Consider the following 26,704-nt stretch of genomic DNA (forward strand, 5'->3'; position numbering starts at 1 on the left):
TGATTTTCCATACATTCATGCCACATTACAACTTCTATTTTCCATTTTTGACTTCCTTCGGCCTCTCTGCCAATCATCCGAATTCTAACTTCTTTAATTACACATTTCCAAATTTTGCTATTGCCTTTATGCCTACCCCCCACTTCTATTTTGCCTTTTTACAATATTTCTTGTGTTGTTACAGAGCTTCTTTAAATGCCACTCGTAGATATCGTAGATATCTGATCTTCCCAGTCAATTTATCAAGTTCTGCATAGTCCATCAGCTTCATTCTCCACTCCTCCAATGTTGGTATTTGTTCTTGTTTCCATTTCTGGGCCAGTAATATTCTTGCCGCTGTTACTGCATATTGGAAAAGTTCAAAATGCAATTTTGTGTGAAATTATAGGAATAGACTATTCATTGGAGATTGAATGATAATTTATTAGATGATCAAGAAATATATGAAAAGGCACAAAAATCTTTAAAAGCCTACAGGATTTAAGTTGAACAAGTTAAAAACTAAAGTGCTTGAGAAAAATTTTACACCAATTGAGAAAGAGAGGTTTCAGAAGGAGACAGGTTTAACATTAGTTAAGAAAGTAAAATATTTGGGGGTTAATATGACTGCTAAGAATTTAAATTTATTTAAAGACAACTATGAGAAATGTTGGATAGAAGTGAAAAAAGATTTGGAAATATGGTCAAATTTGAAGCTTTGCCTGTTGGGTCGAATCGCAGCTATAAAGATGAATGTATTGCCAAAAATGTTATTTCTGTTTCAATCATTGCAAATTTTGGACAAGATGGACTGTTTGAAGAAGTGGCAGAGAGACATTTCTAAATTTGTCTGGCAGGGCAAGAAGCCTAGAATAAAATTTAAAATATTAACTGACGCAAAGGAAAGAGGTGGATTTGCCCTGCCAGAACTTAAACTTTACTATGAATCAGCAGCATTCTGCTGGTTGAAAGACTGGCTGCTTCTTGAGAACACAGACATTTTGGACCTAGAAGGTTTTAACAACGTTTTTGGATGGCATGCATATTTGTGGTACGACAAGGTTAAAGCACATAAAGCATTTAAAAACCATATTGTCAGGAAAGCATTGTTCAATGTCTGGATAAGATACAAAGATTTACTGGAAAATAAAACCCCAAGGTGGTTGTCACCAATGGAAGCGAAGGCTCAGAAAAAGCTCAATATGGAGGCCAAATGGCCGAAATATTGGGAAATATTGGAACAAGAAGGAGACAAATTGAAATTGCAGAGTTTTGAGAAATTAAAAGATAAAGTGCGAGACTGGCTTCGTTATTATCAAATAAGAGAGGCCTATAATTTGGATTAAAAAATTGGCTTCCAGGTGGAAAAATCAAAATTGGAAACAGAACTGTTAGATCCCAAAACTAAGATACTTTCAAGAATGTATAACTTGCTGTTAAAATGGAATATGCAGGATGAAACGGTTAAATCTGCAATGATTAAATGGGCACAGGATATCGGTCATAACATCATGTTTGCTGACTGGGAACAGTTGTGGACCACAGGTATGAAATTTACGGCATGTAATGCCTTAAGAGAGAATATTATGAAAATGATATACAGGTGGTACATGACCCCAGTCAAGCTTGCAAAAATATATCATTTGCCCGATAATAAATGTTGGAAGTGTAAAGAAACTGAAGGTACATTCTTTCACCTTTGGTGGACGTACCCAAGAATTAAGGCTTTCTGGGAAATGATCTATAATGAAATGAAAAAGGTATTTAAATATACCTTCCTGAAGAAACCAGAGGCCTTCCTTCTGGGTATTGTCGGCCAATTGGTGCCAAAGAAGGATAGAACTTTCTTTATGTATGCAACAACAGCAGCAAGAATACTTATTGCAAAGTATTGGAAGACACAAGATCTACCCACCCTGGAAGAGTGGCAGATGAAGGTGATGGATTATATGGAATTGGCGGAAATGACTGGCAGAATCCGAGACCTGGGAGAAGAGTTGGTGGAAGAAGACTGGAAGACATTTAAAGACTGTCTTCAGAAACACTGTAAAATTAATGAATGTTAAAATGATGTTGGATTGAAAATAAGTGGCATTAGCAACAAAGTTAATAAGAATATGCAAAAATGAATTGATAAATGGATGAAAATATAGAGTTATAATATGTTAAGATATAGAGTTAAGATAAACGAAAGAGGGTAAGGATTTGCTGATTGGATGGATTTTCGGCAAAATATTATAAAACGCTAAATCAAGCCCTGATTGCACCCCTGAAAGAAGTAATGAACAATATTCTAAAGAAGGGAGAAATCCCTGGAACTTGGAAAGAAGCTTATATAACATTGATCCCAAAACCAGATGCAGATCTTTTACAAGTTAAAAACTATAGGCCAATCTCATTATTAAACAATGACTTTAAAATGTTTGTGAGTATTTTGGCAAATAGACTGAGAAATGTATTGATGGACACAATTCATGGAGACCAAGCTGGCTTTCTTCCTGGCCGACAAATGAAAGACAATATTAGAAATATAGTTGATTTTATAGAATACCTGAGGGCCAGGTATTCTATAATCCCCTGCATGGATCACTGCCCCTTCATGGATCACTGTCCCCTTCATGGATCACTGCCTTGCTGTGGCGAAGTTGCTTGAAGAACTCAGAGAAGCTATGAACTATGCCGAGCAGGGCACCCAAGATAGACAAGTCATAGTGGAGAGTTTTGACCCACCGTGATCCACCTGGAGGAGGAACCAGCAAGCCACTCCAGTATCCCTGCCAAGAAAACTCCATGGACAAAGACAACAGGCATATAAAAGTTATGACGCTGGAAGATGAGCCCCTCAGGTCAGAAGGCGTCCAACATGCTACTGAGGAAGAGCGGAGGACAAGTACAAGTAGATTCAGAGCTGATGAAGCGGCTGGGCTTAGTTGCGGATATGTCTGGAAGTGAAAGGAAAGTCCAATGCTGTAAAGAAAAACATTGCATTGGAACCTGGAATGTAAGAACCATGAACCTGGGTAAGTTGGATGTGGTCAAAAATGAGATGGCAAGAATAAATATTGACATCCTGGGCATCAGTGAACTAAAATGGACGGGAATGGGCGAATTCAGTTCGGATGACCATCATATCTACTACTGTGGGCAAGAATCCCGTAAAAGAAATGGAGTGGCCCTCATAGACAACAAAAGAGTGGTGAAAGCTGTACTGGGATGCAATCTCAAAAATGATAGAATGATCTCGATACGAATCCAAGGCAGACCTTTAACATCACAGTAATCCAAGTTTATGCACCAACCACTGGTGCTGAAGAAACGGAAATTGAGCAATTCTATGAAGACTTACAACACCTTATGGAAGTGACACCAAAGAAGGATGTTCTTCTCATTATAGGGGATTGGAATGCTAAAGTAGGGAATCAAGAGATAAAAGGAACAACTGGCAGGGCAAAGGCTAATAGAATTCTGTCAAGAGAACAATCTGGTCATCACAAGCACACTTTTCCAACAACACAAAAGACGACTCTACACATGGACATCACCAGATGGGCAGCATCGAAATCAGATTGATTATATTCTCTGCAGCCAAAGATGGAGAAGCTCTATACAGTCAGCAAAAACAAGACCTGGAGCTGACTGTGGCTCAGATCATCAGCTTCTTACAGCAAAATTCAAGCTTAAACTGAAGAAAGTAGGAAAAACCACTGGGCCGGTAAGATACAATCTAAATCAAATCCCTTATGAATACACAGTGGAAGTGAGGAACAGGTTCAAGGATTTAGATTTGGTGGACAAAGTGCCTGAAGAACTATGGATGGAGGCTCACAACAATATACAGGAGGCAGCAACGAAAACCATCCCAATGAAAAGGAAATGCAAGAAAGCAAAGTGGCTGTCCAACGAGGCCTTACAAATAGCGGGGGAGAGAAGGCAAGCAAAATGCGAGGGAGATAGAGAAAGATACAAGAAATTGAATGCAGATTTCCAAAAAATAGCAAGGAGAGACAAGAAGGCCTTCTTAAACGAGGAATGCAAAGAAATAGAGGAAAACAACAGAATGGGAAGAACCAGAGATCTGTTCAAGAAAATTGGAGATATGAAAGGAACATTTCGTACAAAGATTGCCATAATAAAGGACAAAAGTGGTAAGGACCTAACAGAAGCAGAAGACATCAAGAAGAGGTGGCAAGAAAACACAGAGGAATTATACCAGAAAGATATGGATGTCTCGTACACCCCAGGTAGTGTGGTTGCTGACCTTGAGCCACACATCCTGGAGAGTGAAGTCAAATGGGCCTTAGAAAGCACTGCAAATAACAAGGCCAGTGGAAGTGCTGCTATTCCAGCTGAACTATTTAAAATTTTAAAAGATGATGCTGTTAAGGTGCTACACTCAATATGCCAGCAAGTTTGGAAAACTCAGCAGTGGCCAGAGGATTGGAGAAGATCAGTCTACATCCCAATCCCAAAGAAGGGCAGTGCCAAAGAATGCTCCAACTACCGCACAATTGCACTCATTTCACACGCTAGCAAGGTTATGCTTAAAATTCTAAAAGGAAGGCTCAAGCAGTATGTGGACCGAGAACTCCCAGAAGTGCAAGCTGGATTTAGAAGAGGCAGAGGAACCAGAGACCAAATTGCAAACATGCGCTGGATTATGGAGAAAGCTAGAGAGTTCCAGAAAGACATCTACTTCTGCTTCATTGACTATGCAAAAGCCTTTGACTGTGTCGACCACAGCAAACTATGGCAAGTTCTTAAAGAAATGGGAGTGCCTGATCACCTCATCTGTCTCCTGAGAAATCTCTATGTGGGACAAGAAGCTACAGTTAGAACTGAATATGGAACAACTGATTGGTTCAAAATTGGGAAAGGAGTACGACAAGGCTGTATATTGTCTCCCTGCTTATTTAATTTATATGCAGAATTCATCATGCGAAAGGCTGGGCTGGATGAGTCCCTAGCCGGAATTAAGATTGCCGGAAGAAATATCAACAACCTCAGATATGCAGATGACACAACCTTGATGGCAGAAAGTGAGGAGGAATTAAAGAACCTTTTATTGAGGGTGAAGGAGGAGAGCGCAAAATATGGTCTGAAGCTCAACATCAAAAAAACGAAGATCATGGCCACTGGCCCCATCACCTCCTGGCAAATAGAAGCGGAAGAAATGGAGGCAGTGAGAGATTTTACTTTCTTGGGCTCCATGATCACTGCAGATGGTGACAGCAGCCACGAAATTAAAAGACGCCTGCTTCTTGGGAGAAAAGCAATGACAAACCTAGACAGCATCTTAAAAAGTAGAGACATCACTTTGCCAACAAAGGTCCGTATAGTAAAAGCTATGGATTTCCCAGTAGTGATGTATGGAAGTAAGAGCTAGACCATAAAGAAAGCTGATCGCCAAAGAATTGATGCTTTTGAATTCTGGTGCTGGAGGAGACTCTTGAGAGTCCCATGGACTGCAAAAAGATCAAACCTTTCTGTTCTTAAGGCAATCAGCCCTGAGTGCTCACTGGAAGGACAGATCGTGAAGCTGAGGCTCCAAGACTTTGGCCACCTCATGAGAAGAGAAGACTCCCTGGAAAAGACCCTGATGTTGGGAAAGATGGAGGGCACAAGGAGAAGGGGACGACAGAGGACGAGATGGTTAGACAGTGTTCTCAAAGCTACCAGCATGAGTTTGACCAAACTGGGGGAGGCAGTGGAAGACAGAAGTGCCTGGCGTGCTCTGGTCCATGGGGTCACAAAGAGTCGGACACGACTAAATGACTAAACAACAACAACAACGAGGGCCAGGAATGATAAGCAAGCTGCATTAATATTTGTTAATGCAGAAAAGGCCTTCGATAATATTTCTTGGGAATTTATGATAAAAAAATTGGAATGAATGGACATAGGACCACACTTCTTAAAAGGTATAAACGCAATATATTCAGATCAAAAGGCAAAACTGATTGTTAACAATGTAATAACAGAAAATATTGAAATTTCAAAGAGGACAAGACAGGGATGTCCTTTATCTCCATTATTGTTCATCCCGGTTCTGGAGGTACTTCTTAAAAATATGAGAGAGGTGGAAAAAATGAAGGGAATCACAGTCGGTCGAAAAGAATATAAAGTAAAGGCCTTTGCGGATGATTTGGTGATAATAATGGAAGAACCATTAACTGGTGTTAAAGAAGCACTAGAAAGAATGGAACAATTTGGACAAGTAGCAGCTTTCAACCTAAATAAAAGGAAAACAAAAATATGAACCAAGACTTGACAGATACATTGCAACAACAGAGTGGGATAGAGATAGGAATTTAGTTGACATCAAAGAACATTAACCTGTTCAAAGACAACTATACTCTGGTATGGAATGGTATTAAAAGAGTCTTAGAAATATGGGGAAGAATGAAACTATCCTTGATGTGTAGGATATCAGCTATTAAAATGAGTGTGATACCGAAAATGTAGTTTTCATTTCAATCAATCCAAATAATCAATGGTATTGGAATATTTGTTGTTGTTTAGTCGTTTAGTCGTGTCCTTCGTGACCCCCTGGACCAGAGCACGCCAGGCACTTCTGTCTTCCACTGCCTTCCGCAGTTTGGTCATACTCATGCTGGTAGTTTCGAGAACACTGTCCCACCATCTCGTCCTCTGTCGTCCCCTTCTCCTTGTGCCCTCCATCTTTCCCAACATCAGGGTATATTGGAATATTTAGAGAATGGCAAAAAACAATTGCAAGATATATCTGGCAAGGGAAGAAACCAAGAATAATTCATTTTTATTAAATTTTCCACTTTAACAATCCAATCAAATCACATTAAATATTCCAAATTATACATATACATATCAAATAATCCGAATATTCTGCCAAATTATAAATTTTTAATAGGACTTCCCATGCTTCAAGTTCAAAGGGTTCTGATCATCTCATACTTCTACTGCTTTTCCTAGTCACTTCCGATTGTTCCTCTAATTCTTTTGTTAATCTTCCTTTTTTCACAGCCTCTGAGTTGTTCCCACAAACGAGTTAAAACAAGCAATGATGTGTTTCTGTGTGGATTTTATGTCTATGATTCCCCTCTATAAGTTCGCAGCATCTCCTCACACACTGGTGTATCTGCCGAATCAATCCAAATTTCTTTTCGCTGCTGGCAGCCGCCATCTTCCCTCACTTCTGATGAAATCAAGTCTAAGCGTCTGCTCAGTAATTTTCCCAGACGGTTGCATCAAACATTCGCCTTTGCCAAATCAAACTGATTGATTTGTTGCATTATCATCAAGTCAATGAAATGTTTAAAGAAGATTAAAGAAAAAATGGAATTGGATATACTAAATCGAGATTTGAATTGGAATTGTTAAACAATAAGTTTAAAATATGAGCTAAAATGTACAAATTACTATTGAAATGGCATTTAAAAATGAAGAAGTTAAATCAGTAATGATACATTGGGCTAAGATATAGGGCATAATATACCAATAGACGATTGGGGAAGATTATGGAAAGAGGGAATAAACTTTACAGCCTGCAGTGCATTAAAAGAAAATATAATGGAAATGATGTACAGATGGTATAGAACACCGGGAAAATTAGCCAAAATGTACCAAACAAATAATAAATGTTGGAAATGTAAAGGAAAAAAGGGCACATTTTACCACATATGGTGGGAATGTAAAAAAGTGAAAGACTTCTGGGAAATGATTTATAATGAAATTTTAAAAATGTTGAAATATACATTTCCAAAAAAACCAGAAGCTCTTTTATTTGGTATGGTAGGTTTAGAAATACATAAGAATGATTTAAAAAACCCTGTTTTTATATGCAACTAGTGCAGCAAGAATATTGCTAGCCCAAAGATGGAAGCAAGAAGAAATACCAAAAAAGGAGGAGTGGCAAATAAAATTGATGGACTATGCTGAGCTGGCAAGACTTACAGGAAAACTTCGAAACCAGCAGGACCAGACTTTTGAAAAGGACTGGAAGAAATTTATGTTGTATTTGAAAGATAATTGTAATAATTTAACATCACTTGTAGGGTTGCAAGAAGTTTGTAAGGTGGACTATTCAAATTATTGTGAAAAGGACTAAGATTAGCTGGTGTAAGGTTGGACTTACAACAATAAGCATAGTAATAAAATGCATAACCAGAAAGGAATTTAGAAAACCATTGGAAGGGTTTAAAGGAAGTCCTAGGTTGTGACGACCACAGATTTGTTACATTGTGTTGGAAAAATCTGTGTAAAATTTAATAAAGATTGTATTAAAACAAACAGACAAAATGACCTTAACAGATTGGAGAGCTGCGCGCAAGCTAACCGGATGAATTTCAACAGGAAGCAATGTAATGTAAGGTTGTGGACTTAGGCAGGATGAACCAGATGCACAAATATAGGATGGGAGAGACCTGGCTTACTAGCAGTGCATTTGAAAAGAATCTAGGGGTCTTGGTGGACCACAAGCTCAACATGAGTCCACACTGTGATGCAACAGCAAAAAAAGCAAATTCTATTCTGGATTGCATCCACAGATGTCTAGTGTCCAGATCAAGGGAAGTCATAGTCCCACTCTATTCTGCCTTAATCAAACAACACCTGGAACACTGCGTCCACTTCTGGGCACCACAATTTAAGAAGAATGTTGACATGCTGGAAGGTGTGCAGAGGAGGGAGACCAGGATGACCAAGGGTCTTCAATCAAGCAATATGAGGAGCGGTTGAAGGAGCTGGGTATGTTCAGCCTGGGAAAGAGGAGACTGAGAGGAGATATGAGAGCCATCTTCAAATATCTCAAGGGCTGTCCCATGGAGGAGGGAACAACCTTGTTTTCTCCTGCTCTGGAGGGGAGGACTCGAACCAATGGCTTCATGTTGCAAGAAAGGAGATTCCGATTAAATGTTCAGAAATGCTTTCTGACAGCAAGAGCTGTTTGGCAGTGGAACGGTCTCCCTTGGGAGAAGGTGGACTCTCCTTCCTTGGAGGTTTTGAAGCAGAGGTTGGATGGCCACCAGAAATGGATGCTTTAGCTGAGATAACTGCGTCGCAGAGGGCTGGACTAGATGACCCTTGGAGTCCCTTAAAGCTCTGTAATTCAGTTTCTGGATCTCTTGTGTTATGTACTGAGTTGAATGGGATACAAAATGCAGCAGTCTGATAGGTCCTAGAACAAGAGAATTCAGAATGCAGCAGTCTGATTGGTCCTGGAACAATAGGATCCAGAATGCAGCAGTCTGATTGGTCCGCAGGAGCCACCCAATCCAACTCCAGGTGGAAGTGAATCCGCAACCTGATTGGCCTACAGGAGAATCCTGGAATTAGCCAATCACGTGCAGCCCATTGTGTAAATAAAGTATATAAAGTGGATACTTTGGGGAAACTTTCATTCCTCACTATTATGAGCTGAATAAAGAGCATGAAATCCACACTCGACTCCGAGTATATTTCATCTTGGCTCTTGCAAACCCAACCTGCTCTGCTAGTAACTGGGCACGTGGGCCTCATTGCAAGGACGGCTGTCGTAACTTGTGTGTTGTGCAAACTCTTTAGGCGGCATGGCGTTGGCACCAGGCTGGGGAGTGGGCTGAAACAGTCGATTGGGCAGCGGTCCCTCTTAATGGATGCCACGTGGCTGTTGCATCAAAGTGCCGGCTGCCCTGACATACCTCCTGTTACGGGAACATCCCCCAGGCTCCCTTGGATTGTCAAACAAAGACACCAGTCAAGAGTATTGGAGCAAAACAGCAGCCAGGTGGCCTGATCTTTATTGTTGCAACAAGACTTCAAACTACCACATGGAAGAAGCAGGAAGAAGCACTGGACAAAGCAAGGCTCCTCTTCTTCCCTGGGGGGTGGCGAGACCAGCAGGACTGGCAGGCCAGCGCATGTGCCACCACCCCAACCAGCTTGTGGAAGGCATGGTGGTAAGGAGGGCTGAATTCCTTCCCAAAGTCGGAGGCCAGGAGGGTGATGAGGACTTCGCCCTGGTGCTAGAAGAGAAAAGAGAGGGTGACTCCTTTTGCCAGGGGGCCCATGTGTGGGTCGCCCTCTCCCCACAACAGATCCCACAATGGATTCAACAGACTGAGGTTGAATGCTGAAGGACAGAAGTACTGTTCTTGGGGGACAGGGAACTGGCAGGTGTGGGGGACTCCCTGGTCCTGAATGGGGCAACTGTGCCTCTGTAGGACCAGGTGCACAGCCTGGTAGTCATTTTGGACTCACAGCTGTCCATGTAGGCACAGGTTAATTCTGTGTCGAGGGCGGCTGTCTACCAGCTCCATCTGGTACGCAGGATGAGACCCCCCCTGACTGTCTGTCCAGAGTGGTACATTCTCTAGTTATCTCCCACTTGGACTACTGCAATGCACTCTATGTGGGGCTACCATTGAAGGTGATACGGAAACTGCAACTAATTCAGAATGCGGCAGCTAGACTGGTGACTGGGAGGGGCTGCTAAGACCACCGAGCACAATTCAAAGTTTTGGTGTTGACCTTGAACGCCCTAAAAGGCCTCAGCCCTGTATACCCACAGGAGCGTCTCCACCCCAATTGTTTATCCCAGACCCTGACGTCCAGATGCTGGGGCCCATATTTTGAAGGAAGCTCTTGCTCAGGGATGGGGAACCTGAGGTCTTCCAGATGTGGTCTGACTCTGCTTCCCATCCCCACCCTGTCAAACCTGAATGTGAGCTCCCTGGGGCAGAGTCCTGTCCTACATTCCAAGCGCCTTCAGTTGATAAATGGTGAAATAATAATAATAATAATAATAATAATAATCTGAAAGTACACTTAATTATCCTTAATTGACTCAATTATCCTCAACAGACAAGCCATTGAAACTCTGGCCCCCATAACCAGAAACTCAGCCTCACTAGCCCGGACTGCAGAGGGTGAACACGAAACCCCTAGGGGTTGTTTGTATAAATATATAATATACATCCCCTTCTGTAACACTGCCAATCTCCCAGCGCCACCCACCCTGCACATTTCTCCAAATTTAATCCTCAATTTTACATACAACCAGCTCATTAAGAAATATGCACAATCCATTTCTCTTCTTTTGCGTCTCAGAAGCCGTCAAGATGCTGCACAATGTGGTCCCTCCTCTCCCTTTCGCTGCTCTTATTTCCACCTTCAGGCTCCAAGGAGGTGGGCTGATGTAATCTCCACAAAATCCTGGTCTCCTCTCCTTCCTCCCCCCTGAACTCAGAAATCTTCCTGCTTAGCAGACAGTCGATCCAGTTGTCACCCCTCTTTTCTTCTTTAATGCTTTTATTTCTCATGAGGAAGTCCCAAGGGGGGGGGTGTCAAAATCCCTCAAAAGTCCCTCAAGGTTGTTGCTCTCCATCTTCTTTCAGGCAAAGTCCTGACTTCTAAAACTAATCCATCGCAAAGAGGCAAATTTAAAGTCCGCTCCTCCCGAAATCTTTGCATTCCTTGCTTCAGGGAAAGGGAGATGACGCAGATCCCGAAAAAGCCCCGTAACTTAAAACATTCCCTCCCCTCCTTGCCCCGTTCAAGCAAAGCAGAAATCAGCCTCTTTCCACACAGATGCTTTTCTCCTGCAGCAGAAATCAGGATCTCTTCCACGGGGCGGGAGCCTCTTCGCTTGCCAATTGTGTCCCCATTCAAAGCTGTTCCCCGCCCTCCCCACGGGAGTTGGCCAGGGCTGTTCGGGGACACTTTGAAATCCTTTGCTGAAGGAGCCAGGCAGCTTTCTGGGCCAGCGAATGGCCGGAGGGCGCCAGGAAGGCGCTTGCTCTGCGCCCGAGGACACCTGGCTGGCAGTCAGAAGGACAAAAGCCACAGGGGGAGCGGCTGCTTCCAAGCCTGGGACTGGGGGAGAACCTCGCCTCTGCTTCGCCTGGGAGACAGGGATTTCCATCCCGGCTCACAAACCCCCCAAAATAAATTAACGGACGAGCGCGGGTCGTGCCCATTCTATACCCTCGGAAGATTAGGGGAGACCTACCCCTTTCCCCCCATAGACCTCCGCCTGGGACCTCCAAAGGGCGACTTGCCGGGTTCGCTGCCCCTCTGGCGTCTCCCTCTGAGTCTCTCACCCCCAATTTCTCCAGAGTAGGAATCACAGAGAGGGCAACAGAACAGGAGCAAATACCAAGAAATGGGTGGGGAGACAACCAATGAGACCAGGGGGGGCCCTGGGAGCATCGGGGGGGACTTTGCCAGGAATTTTGGGGATAAAAGATTTGGGGACACAGCAGGGGTCTCTGGCTCTCAAAAGCACTGCAGCTTGGGGGGGGTTGTAAATAAAAATATGCCCTTTTCCCTTATGGGGTATCCAAGAGCCCATATAGAGTCCTTACATAGGTTCCCTATTGGTAGGAGAAAATAACAGAGGCCAACCAGAGAACATTGAGAAGCAAAGCAGCTAGTAAGCTGGAGCTTTATTGATCTGTTGCAACAGGGTGCTCCCCTCACACGCAGGAGAGGAAGAGGACCCACAAAAATGCTGTGCAAGGGTTTATAAAGACTTTTGAAATTCCCATCCTCTAGATCAAGACCACCCCTCAGAAACATTATGAATACATCACAGAAGGGGTGTAACCTAAGACCACCCCTCAGATACATCCCACCTACATCACAGAAATTTTAATATTGTTTTTCTCCTGTTGTTGTTTATCTCCTGTCTAGCAGGCTACTTGATGGGATTGCCTGAGGAGCCTGGCCATTCTTTTGTAGTGGTAAAATACTTATTTCCTGGGCCAGGTCACAGGCTCACACCTTATTCAAACAGACATATCCTTGAGACAGGATTTGTGAGGAAAGAGACAATGGGGAGGCTTTTCCAGTTTAACCTTGCAGAGAAAGGATTTGGTCAGTTTAGGAATCAAAATGGTTCCAGGTTGGTCTTCCTGTGTTGATCTATGTATGTGCAGTTATGAACATTACCATATATCTAAGACCATAAAATTCCTATCACAGGGGCAAAATGCCATAGCGCCCTAAAACCCCCCACTGGTGCTTAATGATTCCTCTTGAGTGACAGAGAAGACCCCCCCCTTTCCACGCCCCCCAACTAACCCCCCACCCCCAGGCCTGTCCCCTCCCTCTGTCCCAGAGAAGAAGACACAGGAAGCCAGGTCAGATTGCAGAGGGAGGATTTATTAGAGGGTCAAGCGTCACATGGGGGCTGGAAGGGGTGGCCCCCACCAAACCTGGTGGGTGGCGAGAGCAGAAGGAGGCGGCCTCTTCTGCCTGGGGGGCGTCTCAGTGGGACCGGCAGGCCAGCGCATGAGACACCACCCTGACCAGCTTGTGGAAGGCATGGTGGTAAGCAGAGGTGAATTCCTGTCCAAAGGGGGTGGGGGTGGGTGATGAGGACTTCGACAGGAGCTGGAAGAGAAAAGAGGGGGTGAATCCTTCTGCCAGGGGGCCCATGTATGGGACACCCTCTCCCCACAACAGATCCCACAACAGATTCAACAGACTGAGGCTGAACACAGACAAGACAGAAGCACTGTTTTGGGGGGACAGGAGGCAGGCAGGTGTGGGGGACTCCCTGGTCCTAAATGGGGCAACTGTGCCCCTGAAGGACCAGGTGCGGACCCTGGGAGTCATTTTGGACTCACAGCTGTCCATGGAAGTGCAGGTGAATTCTGTGTCCAGGGCAGCTTTGTACCAGCTCCATCTGGTCCACAGGATGAGACCCCAACCGCCCTCAGCTTGTCTCGCCAGAGTGGTGCATGCTCTGGCTATCTCCCGCTTGGACTACTGTAATGCACTCTATGTGGGGCTACCTTTGAAGGCGACCCTTTTGGCGGTTCCCTCACTGTGAGAGGTGAGGTTACAGGGAAGCAGGCAGAGGGCCTTCTTGGTTGTGGCGCCCGCCCTGTGGAATGCCCTCCCACCAGATGTCAAGGAAATAAACAACTAACTGAAATCTGAAGGCAACCCTGTATCAGGAAATTATTAATGTCTAATGTTTTATGTCCTGTGAGCCACCCAGAGTGACACACACACACACACACACACACGGCACCCCCCCAGTCCCCCCGCCAGGCAGCCCCTTGGGGCGGGGGAGCAGCCTCACCCTGAAGTTGAGGGGGTTCACGTGGAGCTTGTCGCAGAGCAGTTCACGCATCTCGGAAAAAGCCTCCTGGACCTCGTGCAAAGAGGGCTGGAGAGGTTCCTAATGAGAGGGCAGGGCCAGAGAGGTCCCCAAGGTTAGAGAACAAACGCTGGGTCCAGGGGTAGACAGTCAACAAGCTGGGGAGAAGGAAGGAAGGAAGGAAGGAAGGAAGGATAAAAAGAGAGGCATGGATGGTTATTATCCAAGTGGAAAGAGGAGTTCCTGCCCAACCTGCTTAGAGAGGCGACCACCCCTGGTCTTACCAGACAAGGTCAATCAAATCCAAGAGGTCCACGTCTACTGTCATCATGACAGTTGCCATGATGGCTGGCTGAGGGCTGGGAGCTTCTCTCGGCTGCTGGAGAAAACCTTCTGAGATGAGCTAGAGCTCCTTCCAGGGCTGGAGGTTTTATACCCTGCGCCAAAGCTCCTCCTCCTGGATTTGCAGAAGCCGACCTGGTTTCTGATTTGATCAAAGAATGCAGTGATTTTCCTTAAGACATCCCTGTTTTCCTCTGAGAAATCCTGGAGGGTATGGAGTATTGCCACCCCTGTGCCAAGGAGATAAGCAAGTAGAAAGGCTTTAGAAGACATCTGAAGGCAGACCCAAAGGAGCGTCTCCACTCCCATCGCTCGGCCCGGACACTGAGGTCCTCCTCCGGTGATTCAGTTAGAGTGTATGAGGCAAAGGGCCTTCTTGGCAGTGGCTCCCTCCCTGTCGAAAGACATCAGATGTCAACCTGGGTGGCCTGAAAGACGGACTAGACACATTCATGGAGGAGAGCTCAGCTCTCCCTCCACCATCAGAGGCAGTGATGCTTCTGAATCCCATGTGTGCATTTGCCTTGACTGATTCAGGGGACATTTCAAGGGACACAGAATCATCTTTCTCCTGAGAAACACCTGCCTGGGACCTTACCTGTTCTGGCTGTAGGACTTTGGGTCACTTTAGAATTCTTCAATTCTTTCTGCACTCCTGCCCCTTTTTATAAACCTGTTCTGCTTCAAAGCCCATATTCTGAGTGAAGCTCTTGCTCAGGGATGGGGAACCTGAGGTCTTCCGGAATGTGGTCTGACTCTGCTTCCCATTGGCAGGCAGTGGGCTCCCAATCCCTGCCCTTGTTGAACCTCCCTGTCTTCCTACCCATGCCGCTTCCAACTCTCCCTCTGCTGTTCTCTCCCCACGCTGTCAAACCTGAATGTGAGCTCCCTGGGACAGAGTCCTGTCCGACATTCCAATTGATAAATGGTGAAATAATCATCATCATCGGAAAGTGCAATTAATTATCCTCAATGGGCTCCATTATCCTCAAGATACAAGCCATAGCATCTCTGTTTGCAATGCTTTCTTGGGCCGTGGTACAGATCAGGGCATGTGGCCAGGATTGCCCAGGGCCAACCCTGTTATTGGGAGTGAGGTGGCTGCTTCAGGGGCAGATGCTGGGCTGGAGGACACAGGGGTGAGGCATCGTAGGACAAACACAGCCTGCCACCCCCAAGCTGGCTTGCTGCCTTCAGGTGCAGGAGAGAACATTGCCCCATCTCCAGCACTGAAGACAAAGATTCAGCTTCCAGCTGAATCACGGGAGCTGCAGTTTGTTAAGTATTGTGGCTCTTTGAGGGGGTAAACTACACTTCCCAGCAGTCTTTGGGGGAAATCATGTGCTTTCACTGTACGTTGAGTACAGAGCTTTAGAAGATTTGGGTTTCCCCATCCTTGCTGAGGGTGGGGACAAAACCCATCACCCTCATGCCCTGGCTGACCACCATCAGTGACAGAGCACTGGGCTAAATGGATCTTGGTCCAATCTGACAGGGCAGTTTCAAATTTCCCAGGAACTCGCCTTAAAGCCCTGCCAGAGGTATCTATAATTCTGTGTTGGGAGTTACCTGTGAGTAAAAATGTAAAGGTAAAGGGACCCCTGACCATTAGGTCTAGTCGTGGACGACTCTGGGGTTGTGGCGCTCATCTTGCTTTATTGGCTGAGAGAGCCGGCATATAGCTTCCGGTCATGTGGCCAGCATGACTAAGCCGCTTCTGGCGAACCAGAGCAGTGCACGGAAACGCTGTTTACCTTCCTGCCAAAGCGGTACCTATTTATCTACTTGCACTTTTACGTGCTTTCGAACTGCTGGGTTGGCAGGAGCAAGGAGCAAGCAACAGGAGCTTACCCCATCGCGGGGATTCGAACCTCTGACCTTCTGATCAGCAAGTCCTAGGCTCTGTGATTTAACCCACAGCGCCACCTGTATCCCAATATCTGTGAGTAAGACCCATCAAATTCAAGAAGACACCCCTCTAGCTAGACACGCCGAGAACTGCGCTGTTACTTGTTGCCCTTAAATCCCATTTGTATTGGCCATGATTAACTTGATTTTGATGAGTTCTAAGCTCAACAAACTTAGTTTGCATTCCACTGTATGTTCTTATCTGTCAAATGGGAATAATAGGGACTTCCTTTGAAGGACTGTGCTAGATTATTCATTGCTAGCCATCAGGCAGCATTTCTGGGCTTCTCAGAGGTGCCTAATACATTTCCCCGTTATGCTCCTGATGAGCTTTGCAAGTTGCAGCGCCACTGACCAGTTCCCAGATGCCGGGCTGGGGAAAGTTCTGAACAAAACAAAACCAGAAACACTTTCCTGTGAGAAAACAGTACCAAAGGTCTTGTGCATGATCAGGGCCTGAAAGCTGCCTGTCCATCAGCTGCCTTGCTCTCTTGGCAGAGGGAATTGCTAGCCTGATGGACGGCCCTCTTATCATCAGAGAAATGGTGGAGGGTATGTGATCCTGCCTGCTGAAGATGGCTGGAAGGTCATTTGTCCCGTCAGCTGGATGAGCTGATCTGCAGAGCCAAGAGGGGCTCTCTGGGCCGTCTATAACTGAGGATCTGGGCTTGAGTTCCCCAACTGAAGCGGAAGGTAAGCCAGAGCAGTTGCTCTTTTGCTCAGCCTGGTAGATACGTCAGCAGTCAGTCTACTAGCATTTAGGAAAAGATGCTGCGATTACTGAGACCCAGCATAGGTTTCTCCAAAATAAGTCAGCCAGTAAAAGAGTGGCAGATGAAGCTGATAGACTATATGGAATTGGCGGAAATGACTGGCAGAATCCGAGACCTGGGAGAAGAGTTGGTGGAAGGAGGTACAAACTTGGTGGATCAGGGGAATGCTGTGGACATAGTGTATCTTGAATTCAGTGAGGCTTTTGACAAAATCCCCCATGATATTCTAGCGAGGAAGCTGTTAAATGGAGGTTGAACAAGGTAACAATTTGGTGGATTGGTAGATGGCTGACTGACCGAACCCAAAGAGGACTCCTTAATGGTTCCTCATCAACCTGGGGAGAAGTGATAAGTGATGTGTGCACTGTGCTGTCCTGGGTCTGTCGTTGTTTGACGTCTTTATAAATGACTTGGATGAAGGAATTGAGGGGTGCTCATCCAATTTGCAGTTGACACCAAACTGGGAATGGTAGCTAATGCTGCAGAAGACACAATCAGGATTCAAAATGACCAACACTCTTTCAGATCAAAATGCAATTTTGTGTGAAATTATAGGAATAGACTATTTGTTGGAGATTGAATGATAATTTATTAGATGATCAAGAAATATATGAAAAAGCACAAAAGACTTGAATAGACTATTTTATGCATAATTGGAATGGAGAAATAAAAATCAATGTAATGTGGGGGGGGGGCTGGCTTACTAGCAGTACATGTGAAAAGGATCAAGGGGTCTTGGTGGACCACAAGCTCAACACTGTGATGCAGCAGCAAAAAAAGGGAATGCTATTCTAGTCTGCTTCCACAGAAGTCTAGTGTCGAGATCCAGTGAAGTCATAGTCCTGCTCTCTTCTGCCTTGGTCAGACCACACCTGGAACACAGTGTCCACTTCTGGGCACCACAGTTTAAGAAGGATGTGGACAAGCTGGAAGGTGTGCAGAGGAGGGAGACCAGGATGATCAAGGGTCTGGAAGGCAAGCCATATGAGGAGCGGTTGAAGGAGCTGAGTATGTTAAGCCTGGGAAAGAGGAGACTGAGAGGAGATATGAGAGCAATCTTCAAATATCTCAAGGGTTGTCCCATGGAGGAGGGAGTGTGCTTGTTTTCTCCTGCTCTGGAGGGCAGGACTCGAACCAAAGGCTTCAAGATGCAAGAAGTGAGATTCCGGCTGATCATTCGGAAAAGCTCTCTGACAGTAAGAACAGTTCAGCAGTGCAACAGACTCCGACAAGCGGAGGTGGACTCTCCTTCCTTGGAGCTTTTGAAGCAGAGTTTGGATAGCCAACTGCCAGGGATGCTTCAGCTGAGATTCCTGCATTGCAGGGGGCTGGACTAGATGACCCCGGGAGTCCGTTACAGGTCTATGATTAAGTTTCTGGATTTCTTGGCTCTTTCAAGGCCAACCTGCTCTGCTAGTAACTCGTCACGTGAGACTCAGGCCAAGGACGGCTGTTGTAACTTGTGTGTTGCGCAAACACTGTGGGCTGCATGGCTTTGGCACCAGGCTGGGGAGTGGGCTGAAACAGTCGATTGGGCAGCGGTCCCTCTTAATGGATGCCACGTGGCTGTTGCATCAAAGTGCCGGCTGCCCTGACATACCTCTCCGTCTGGTGAAAATAGGGACATCCTATTCCATAAGAGAATATAAATCATGCCCTGCCCATCTGACTGGGTTGCCGCAGCGACTCTCGGCGGCTTCCAACATATACAAAAACACAATAAAACATTCAAAAACTTCCCTTCCCTGGGCTGCCTTCAGATGTCTTCTAAAGGTCGTATAGTTACTTATTTCCTTGGCTCGGGGGTTGCATGACTCCATACCCTCCACCATTACCCCGATGAAAACAGGGATATCCTAAGGGAAAGTGGGACATTCCGGGATCAACTCAGAAACTGGGGAATAGGGACGCTTGAAGGGCCTGCCTTGAATGTCATGCTTAGAACTAGGAGTAGCCTCTCATTTATCAATCCTCGTTGTGTCCTAGTAATCTGCGAAGGAGTTTGGGATATGGGTCTTCTTGTCCCAATTAATCCTCACAAAGACCCTGGGAGGGGGGCCAGGCCAAAAAAGAGGGGAGCTTTTTGGCGGGGTTCGAACGCAAGTCTCCTTGCCCCTTTATCCTGCACCCAACAACAGCTGCCTCTCCTTCAACACTCCCCAAGCCCATGGCACATATTGGGCTGCTTCTGTTTTCAATAGGCATTTCATGTTTTTACGTTGTGATTTTATCCTGTGAACCGCCTGAGACCTGCGGGTATAGGGTGGCCTACCAATTGGGATGATGATGATGATGATGATGATGATGCAGTCCTATCATGGCGCCTTGTAGCTGCCTCTCCTCTCCACTCAGAGCTCCCATTGCTTTCTTCACAGGGCTGGAACAGGAGCTGCTCAGGCATCCCTTTCTGGAAGGCTGTGGTGCACGGTCCCTGCTTCGGGGTCCTGATCCTGCAGCCCCTTCTCTTCTCTTGAGAGCCAATGTGGTGTAGTGGTTAGGAGCCGTAGTCTCGTAATCTGGGGAACAGGGTTCGCGTCTCCGCTCCTCCACATGCAGCTGCTGGGTGACCTTGGGCTAGTCACACTTCTTTGAAGTCTCTCAGCCCCACTCACCTCACAGAGTGTTTGTTGTGGGGGAGGGAGGGAAAGGAGAATGTTAGCCGCTTTAAGACTCCTGAAGGGGAGTGAAAGGTGGGATATCAAATCCAAACTCCTCTTCTTCTTCTTCTTCTTCTTCTTCTTCTTCTTCTTCTTCTTCTTCTTCTTCTTCTTCTTCTTCTTCTTCACCACCCATGGGCTCTCTCTCTCTCTCCCCCCCCCCCAGCTTGCATCCTTTTGCAAATGGTTAATTGATGTCTGTTGTTCACTTTTTCAAAGGTTAAACAGGTATTATGTCTTTCCTGATGTAAATCTCTTGGGTATACTCTTGTATGACACAGTGGTGTACAAATATTTTTATAAATAAATATGAAATGTTTTATAAATAAATATGAAATGTTTTTATAAATACATGTGAATGAAGGAAATAAACAAATGAGGAGAGCTGGGCTCCAGTTGCTCCCAATGGCCAACCAGATGTCCAACGGATGCCCCCCAGGCCCCCTCCCCCTCCCGTGCTTTGCTTTCCCCTCCCCCAGTCACAGGCACTCAGTGGCTCAGAGCATATCCCCTCAACTGTGCCAGAACAAACGGGCCATCTCATTTTTCCCTGCGTGAGCATGGCAGTCATTTGGGGGCCCCTGCTCTCATGCAATTTTGGAATGTGATCTCCCCTCGAACAAAGCACATTGAGGGGCCAGGGACTTTGTGTGGGTCAGGTGATTCACGCAGGAGTCCGGCCCCAAAAGATGGGGTCCCACTTTCCCCCCATGTGGCATTTGACAGTGTGCCATGGGCTGGCTGAAAGGAGCCTGGTAGCCACTGTGTCCAAGGTCCACGGAAAGGTCTTCTTCTGCTGCTATGAATGTAATATCTTATTCTGAAATATTCTTTTGAGTTTGGGGTGGGTGGCTTAGCCTGTATGATGCTGGAGCGAGTCCCTTCTCATTCCTGAACCCAGCGAGGGTTGAAATCCTTTGCTGAAGGAGCCAGGCACCTTTCTGGGCCAGCGAATGGCCTGAGGGCGCAAGGAAGGCGTTTGCTCTGCGCCTGAGGACACCTGGCTGGCAGTCAGAAGGACAAAAGCCACAGGGGGAGCGGCTGCTTCCAAGCCTGGGACGGGGGGAGAACCACGCCTCTTCTTCGTCTGGGAGACAGGGATGTCCATCAAGTTAATCATGTTAATCATGGCCAATATAAATGGGATTTAAGGGCAACAAGTAACAGTGCAGTTCTCGGCGTGTCTAGCTAGAGCGATGTCTTCTTGAATTTGATGGGTCTTACTCACAGGTAACTCCCAACACAGAGAAGTAGATACCTCTATCAGGACTTTAAGGCGAGTTCCTGGGAAATTTGAAACTGCCCTGTCAGATTGGACCAAGATCCATTTAGCCCAGTACTCTGTCTTCAATGTTCTCTCCTGCACCTGAAGGCAGCAAGCCAGCTTGGGGGTGGCAGGCTGTGTTTGTCCTACGATGCCTCACCCCTGTGTCCTCCAGCCCAGCATCTGCCCCTGAAGCAGCCACCTCACTCCCAATAACAGGGTTGGCCCTGGGCAATCCTGGCCACATGCCCTGATCTGTACCACGGCCCAAGAAAGTATTGCAAACAGAGTTGCAATCGCTTGAGGATAATTGAGCCCATTGAGGATAATTAATTGCACTTTCAGATGATGATTATTACTTCACCATGTATCAATTGAGGGCCCTTGGAATGTAGGACAGGACTCTGCCCCAGGGAGTTCACATTCAGGTTTGACAGCGTGGGGAGAGAACAGCAGAGGGAGAGTTGGAAGCGGCAAAGTTAGGAAGACAGGGATGTTCAACAAGGGCAGGGATTGGGAGCCCACTGCCTGCCAATGGGAAGCAGAGTCAGACCACATCCGGAAGACCTCATCCCTGAGCAAGAGCTTCGCTCAGAATATGAGCTTTGAAGCAGAACAGGTGTACAAAAGGGGGCAGGAATGACGAAAGAATTGAAGACTTCTAAAGTGACCCAAAGTCATACAACCAGAAAAGTTGAGGCCACAGGCAGGCGTTTCTCAGGAAAAAGATGATTCTGCGCCCTTTGAAAGGTCACCTGAATCAGTCTGGGCTAATACACACAATCAAGTTTTATAGGCTTGAGAAAATTTAACAAACAATTGCAGAATTCTGGGAACTTGAAGGTCTAGAATGTCTGCTGAAGGTTCTCTTGGAAATTCCTAGTGCTCCCTCACAGAACTCCATTTCCCAAGGTTCCTTAAGACTGGGAATGAGAAAAGTCAGATCCTTCTGGGTCAGGCCAAAGGAGACCCATCGAGTCCAGGATCCTCTTCTCCCAATGGCCAACTATGGACCCCAATGGGCAAGCAGGATTGGAGCCCCAGAGCCTCTCCCTTGACGCCGTTTCCTGCAAGAGAGATTCAGAAGCATCGCTGCCTCTGATGGTGGAGGGAGAGCAAAGCCAGTCTAGGAGCCATTATAGCTTCTCCTCCATGAATCTGCCTAGTCCGTCTTTCAGGCCACCCAGGTTGACATCTGACGTCTTTCCACAGGGAGGGAGCCACTGCCAAGAAGGCCCTTTGCCTGGTACATTGTAACTGAATCACCGGAGGAGGACCTCAGTGTCTAGGCTGAGCGATGGGGGTGGAGATGCTCCTTTGGGGCTGCCTTCAGATGACTTCTAAAGCCTTTATACTTGCTTGTCTCCTTGGCACAGGCGTGGCATTACTCCATACCCTCCAGGATTTCTCAGGGGAAAATAGGCATGTCTTCAGGAAAAGCAGGACATTCTTAGATCAAATCAGAAACCAGGTCGGCTTCTGTAAATCTGGGAGGAGGAGCTTTGGCGCAGGTATAAAAGGCTCCAGCCCTGGAAGAAGCTCCAGCTCAGCCCAGAAGGTTTTCTCCAGCAGCCGAGAGAAGCTCCCAGCCCACAGCCAGCCTTGGGCGGGGATTCCCTTGGTGGGTAAGTCCAGGGGTGGTTGCCTCTCTAAGCAGGTTGGGCAGGAGCTCCTCTTTCCACCTGGATAATAACCATCCATGCCTCTCCCTTTCTCCTTCCTTCCTTCCTTTGTTCCTTCTCTGCAGCCTGCTGGTGGTCTACCCCTGGTGCCAGAGGCTCTTCGCTAACTTCGGGAACCTCTCCAGCCCTGCCCTCTCATAAGGAACCTCTCCAGCCCTCTTTGCACAAGATGCGTGAATTGCTCTGTGACAAGCTCCCCATGGACCCCGGCAGCTTCAGGGTGAGGCTGCTCCCCCGCCCCAAGGGGCTGCCTGGCGGGGGGGGGGGACTGGGGTGCCGTGTGTGTGTGTGTGTGTGTCACTCTGGGTGGCTCACAGGACATAAAACATTAGACATTAAAAACTTCCTGATACAGGGTTGCCTTCAGATTTCAGTTAGTTGTTTATTTCCTTGACATCTGGTGGGAGGGCATTCCACAGGGCGGGCGCCACAACCAAGAAGGCCCTCTGCCTGCTTCCCTGTAACCTCACCTCTCACAGTGAGGGAACCGCCAAAAGGGAGCTGGACCTCAGAGTCTGGGCTGAACAATGGGGGTGGAGACCCCCCTTTGGGTATACAGGGCTGAGGCCTTTTAGGGCTTTCAAGGTCAACACCAAAACTTTGAATTGTGCTTGGCGATCTTAACAGCCACTCCCAGTCACCAGTCTAGCTGCCACATTCTGGATTAGTTGCAGTTTCTGCGTCACCTTCAAAGGTAGCCCCACATGGGGGGCATTGCAGTAGTCCAAGCGGGAGATAACTAGAGCATGCACCACTCTGGTGAGACAGTGTGCGGGCAGGTAGGGTCTCACCTGTGGACCAGATGGAGCTGGGAGACAGCTGCCCTGACACAGACATGACCTGTGCCTCCATGGACAGCTGTGAGTCCAAAATGACTCCCAGGCTGCGCACCTGGTCCTTCAGGGGCACAGTTACCCCATTCAGGACCAGGGAGTCTCCCCCCCACCCGCTTGCCCCCAGTCCACCCTAAACAGTGCTTCTGTCTTGTCAGGATTCAGCCTCAATCTGTTGAATATGTTGTGGGATCTGTGGTGGGGAGAGGGTCACCCACACATGGGCCCCCTGGCAGAAGGAGTCACCCTCTCTTTTCTCTTCCAGCTCCTGGGCAAGAGACTCATCATCTTCCTGCTACCCCCCCTTTAGACAGAAATTCACCCCTGCTTGCCACCATGCCTTCCACAAGCTGGTCGGGGTGGTGATTCATGCGCTGGCCTGCCGGTCCCACTGAGACACCCCCAGGGAGAAGCGGCCGCCCCCTGCTGGTCTCCCCTTCCAGCCCCCATGTGATGCTTGACCCTCTAATAAATCCTCCCTCTGCATCTGACCTGGTTTCCTGTGTCTCTTTCTCTGGGAGGGAGGGAGGGGACTGGCCTGGGCGTGAGGGGTAGAAACACCTCCTGTTAGTTAGGGGGCTGGGAAAGGGGGGGGGGCTTCTCTGTCACTCAAGAGGAACCATTGAGCACCACTGGGGGGGGGGTTCAGGACTCTGTGGCACTTTGCCCCCTCCCTGAAGCTGGAGTGCTTTTCGGAGCCAGGGACCCCCGCTGTTTCCCCAAATCCTTCATCCTCAAAGCTCCTGCCAGACTGACCCCCCATGCCCCAATTGCCCCCCCCGGTCATCTCCCCACCCAGTTCTGGCCAGTTGCCCTCTCTGTGATTCCTTCTGTGTAGAGATTGGGGGGAGAGACTCAGAGGGGGATGCGGACCCTTCCCCTGCTCTGGATTCCATCCCTCTGAGTAAGGGGTGGGGGTACCAACAGGGGCCACCCAGGGAGACCCCCAAGGGCCACTCTCCCCCCGCAATGCCCCTCCCTGCCTCTTTCCAGACGGGTGTCGGGGACGGAGCTGCCTCTTAATCGGTAGAGAGAGGGGGCCATTCATTTCGATTTATCCATTTATTTGTTTATTAAATTTGGAGGTTCACAGGATGGAATTACGATATAAAAACACAAAACACATAATCAAATAAAAACAAATACAAACCAATAAACACCCCCGCTAACATATTTCACACCCATAAAAACATCAAAGGAGTTTATCACCTTCATTGGAATGTCAAACAAAGCGATGCAAAATAAAATGCCGGGGGGGCAGCGAACCCGGCAAGTCGCCCTTTGGGGGTCCCAGGCGGAGGTCTATGGGGGGAAAGGGGCAGTTCTCCCCTAACCTTCCGAGGGTACCGAAAAGGCACGACCCGCGCTCGCCCGGTAATTTATTTTGGGGGGTTTGTGAGCCGGGATGAAAATCCCTGTCTCCCAAGAGAAGCAGAGGCGAGGTTCTCCCCCAGTCCCAGGCTTGGAAGCAGCCGCTCCCCCTGTGGCTTTTGTCCTTCTGACTGCCAGCCAGGTGTCCTCGGGCGCAGAGCAAGCGCCTTCCTGCCGCCCTCCGGCCATTCGCTGGCCCAGAAAGCTGCCTGGCTCCTTCAGCAAAGGATTTCAAACTGTCCCCGAACAGCCCTGGCCAACTCCCGTGGGGAGGGCGGGGAACAGCTTTGAATGGGGACACAATTGGCAAGCGAAGAGGCTCCCGCCCCGTTGAAGAGATTCTGATTTCTGCTGCAGGAGAAAAGCATCTGTGTGGAAAGAGGCTGATTTCTGCTTTGCTTGAACGGGGCAAGGAGGGGAGGGAATCTTTTAAGTTATGGGGCTTTTTCGGGTCTGCGTCATCTCCCTTTCCCTGAAGCAAGGAATGCAAAGATTTCGGGAGGAGCGGACTTTAAATTTGCCTCTTTGCGATGGATTAGTTTTAGAAGTCAGGACTTTGCCTGAAAGAAGATGGAGAGCAACAACCTTGAGGGACTTTTGAGAGATTTTGACACCCCCCCCCCTTGGGACTTCCTTATGAGAAATAAAAGCAGTAAAGAAAAGAGGGGTGACAACTGGATCGACTGTATGCTAAGCAGGAAGATTTCTGAGTTCAGGGGGGAGGAAGGAGAGGAGACCAGGATTTTGTGGAGATTACATCAGCCCACCTCCTTGGAGCCTGAAGGTGGAAATAAGAGCAGCGAAAGGGAGAGGAGGGACCACATTGTGCAGCATCTTGAGGGCTTTTGAGACGCAAAAGAAGAGAAATGGATTGTGCATATTTCTTAATGAGCTGGTTGTATGTAAAATTGAGGATTATATTTGGAGAAATGTGCAGGGTGGGTGGCGCTGGGAGATTGGCAGTGTCAGTGGAGGGGATGTATATTATATATTTATACAAACAACCCCTAGGGGTTTCATGTTCAACCTCTGCAGTCCGCACTAGTGAGGCTGAGTTTCTGGTTATGGGGGCCAGAAGTCGCACAGCCATGTTCAAGGCCAGGTAATGGAGGAAGGTGTGGATGTTGTCTGGGAGGAAGCAGGGCCCAAGAAAGCATTGCAAACAGAGTTTCAATCGCTTGTCTCTTGCGGATAATTGAGCCCATTGAGGATAATTAAGTGCACTTTCAGATTATTATTATTATTATTTCACCATTTATCAACTGAGGGCCCTTGGAATGTAGGACAGGAATCTGCCGCAGGGAGCTTACATTCAGGTTTGACAGCGTGGGGAGAGAAAAGCAGAGGGAGAGTTGGAAGTTCTGTTGGAAATTCCTAGTGCTCCTTCACATAACTCCATTTCCCAAGGTTCCTTAAGACTGGGAATGAGAAAAGTCAGAGCCTTCTGGGTCAGGCCAAAGGAGACCCATCGAGTCCAGGATCCTCTTCTCCCAATGGCCAACTATAGACCCCAATGGGCAAACAGGATTGGAGCCCCAGAGCCTCTCCCTTGACGCCATTTCCTGCAAGTGGGATTCAGAAGCATCGCGGCCTCTGATGGTGGAGGGAGAGCAAAGCCAGCCAGACTAGGAGCCATTAGAGCTTCTCCTCCATGAATCTGCCTAGTCCGTCTTTCAGGCCACCCAGGTTGACATCTGATGTGTTTCCACAGGGCGGGAGCCACTGCCAAGAAGGTCTGGTGCTTGCTACCCTGTAACTGAATCACCGGAGGAGGACCTCAGTGTCTGGGCCAAGCGATGGGGTGGAGACGCTCCTTCGTGGCTTCCCTATCCA

At 47.3% G+C, this 26,704-nt stretch overlaps 1 protein-coding gene and 1 long non-coding RNA gene across 2 annotated transcripts in view; both read left to right on the top strand.

Annotated features, from left to right (window-relative positions):
* LOC310761851 (hemoglobin subunit beta-1-like) overlaps positions 1-26,704 on the top strand; it is a gene marked incomplete at its 5' end in the record, with an annotated part of 99,541 nt that overhangs the window by 71,943 nt on the left and 894 nt on the right.
* On the top strand, positions 13,081-22,785 carry LOC310760974. Its single transcript, XR_014547141.1, has 4 exons — positions 13,081-13,263; positions 16,790-16,984; positions 22,198-22,606; positions 22,733-22,785. It is a non-coding gene; the product is annotated as an uncharacterized lncRNA (long non-coding RNA).

Source organism: Podarcis filfolensis (genome assembly GCF_964270895.1).
Source record: "Podarcis filfolensis genome assembly, chromosome: 4".
Taxonomy (NCBI): Eukaryota; Metazoa; Chordata; class Lepidosauria; order Squamata; family Lacertidae; genus Podarcis; species Podarcis filfolensis.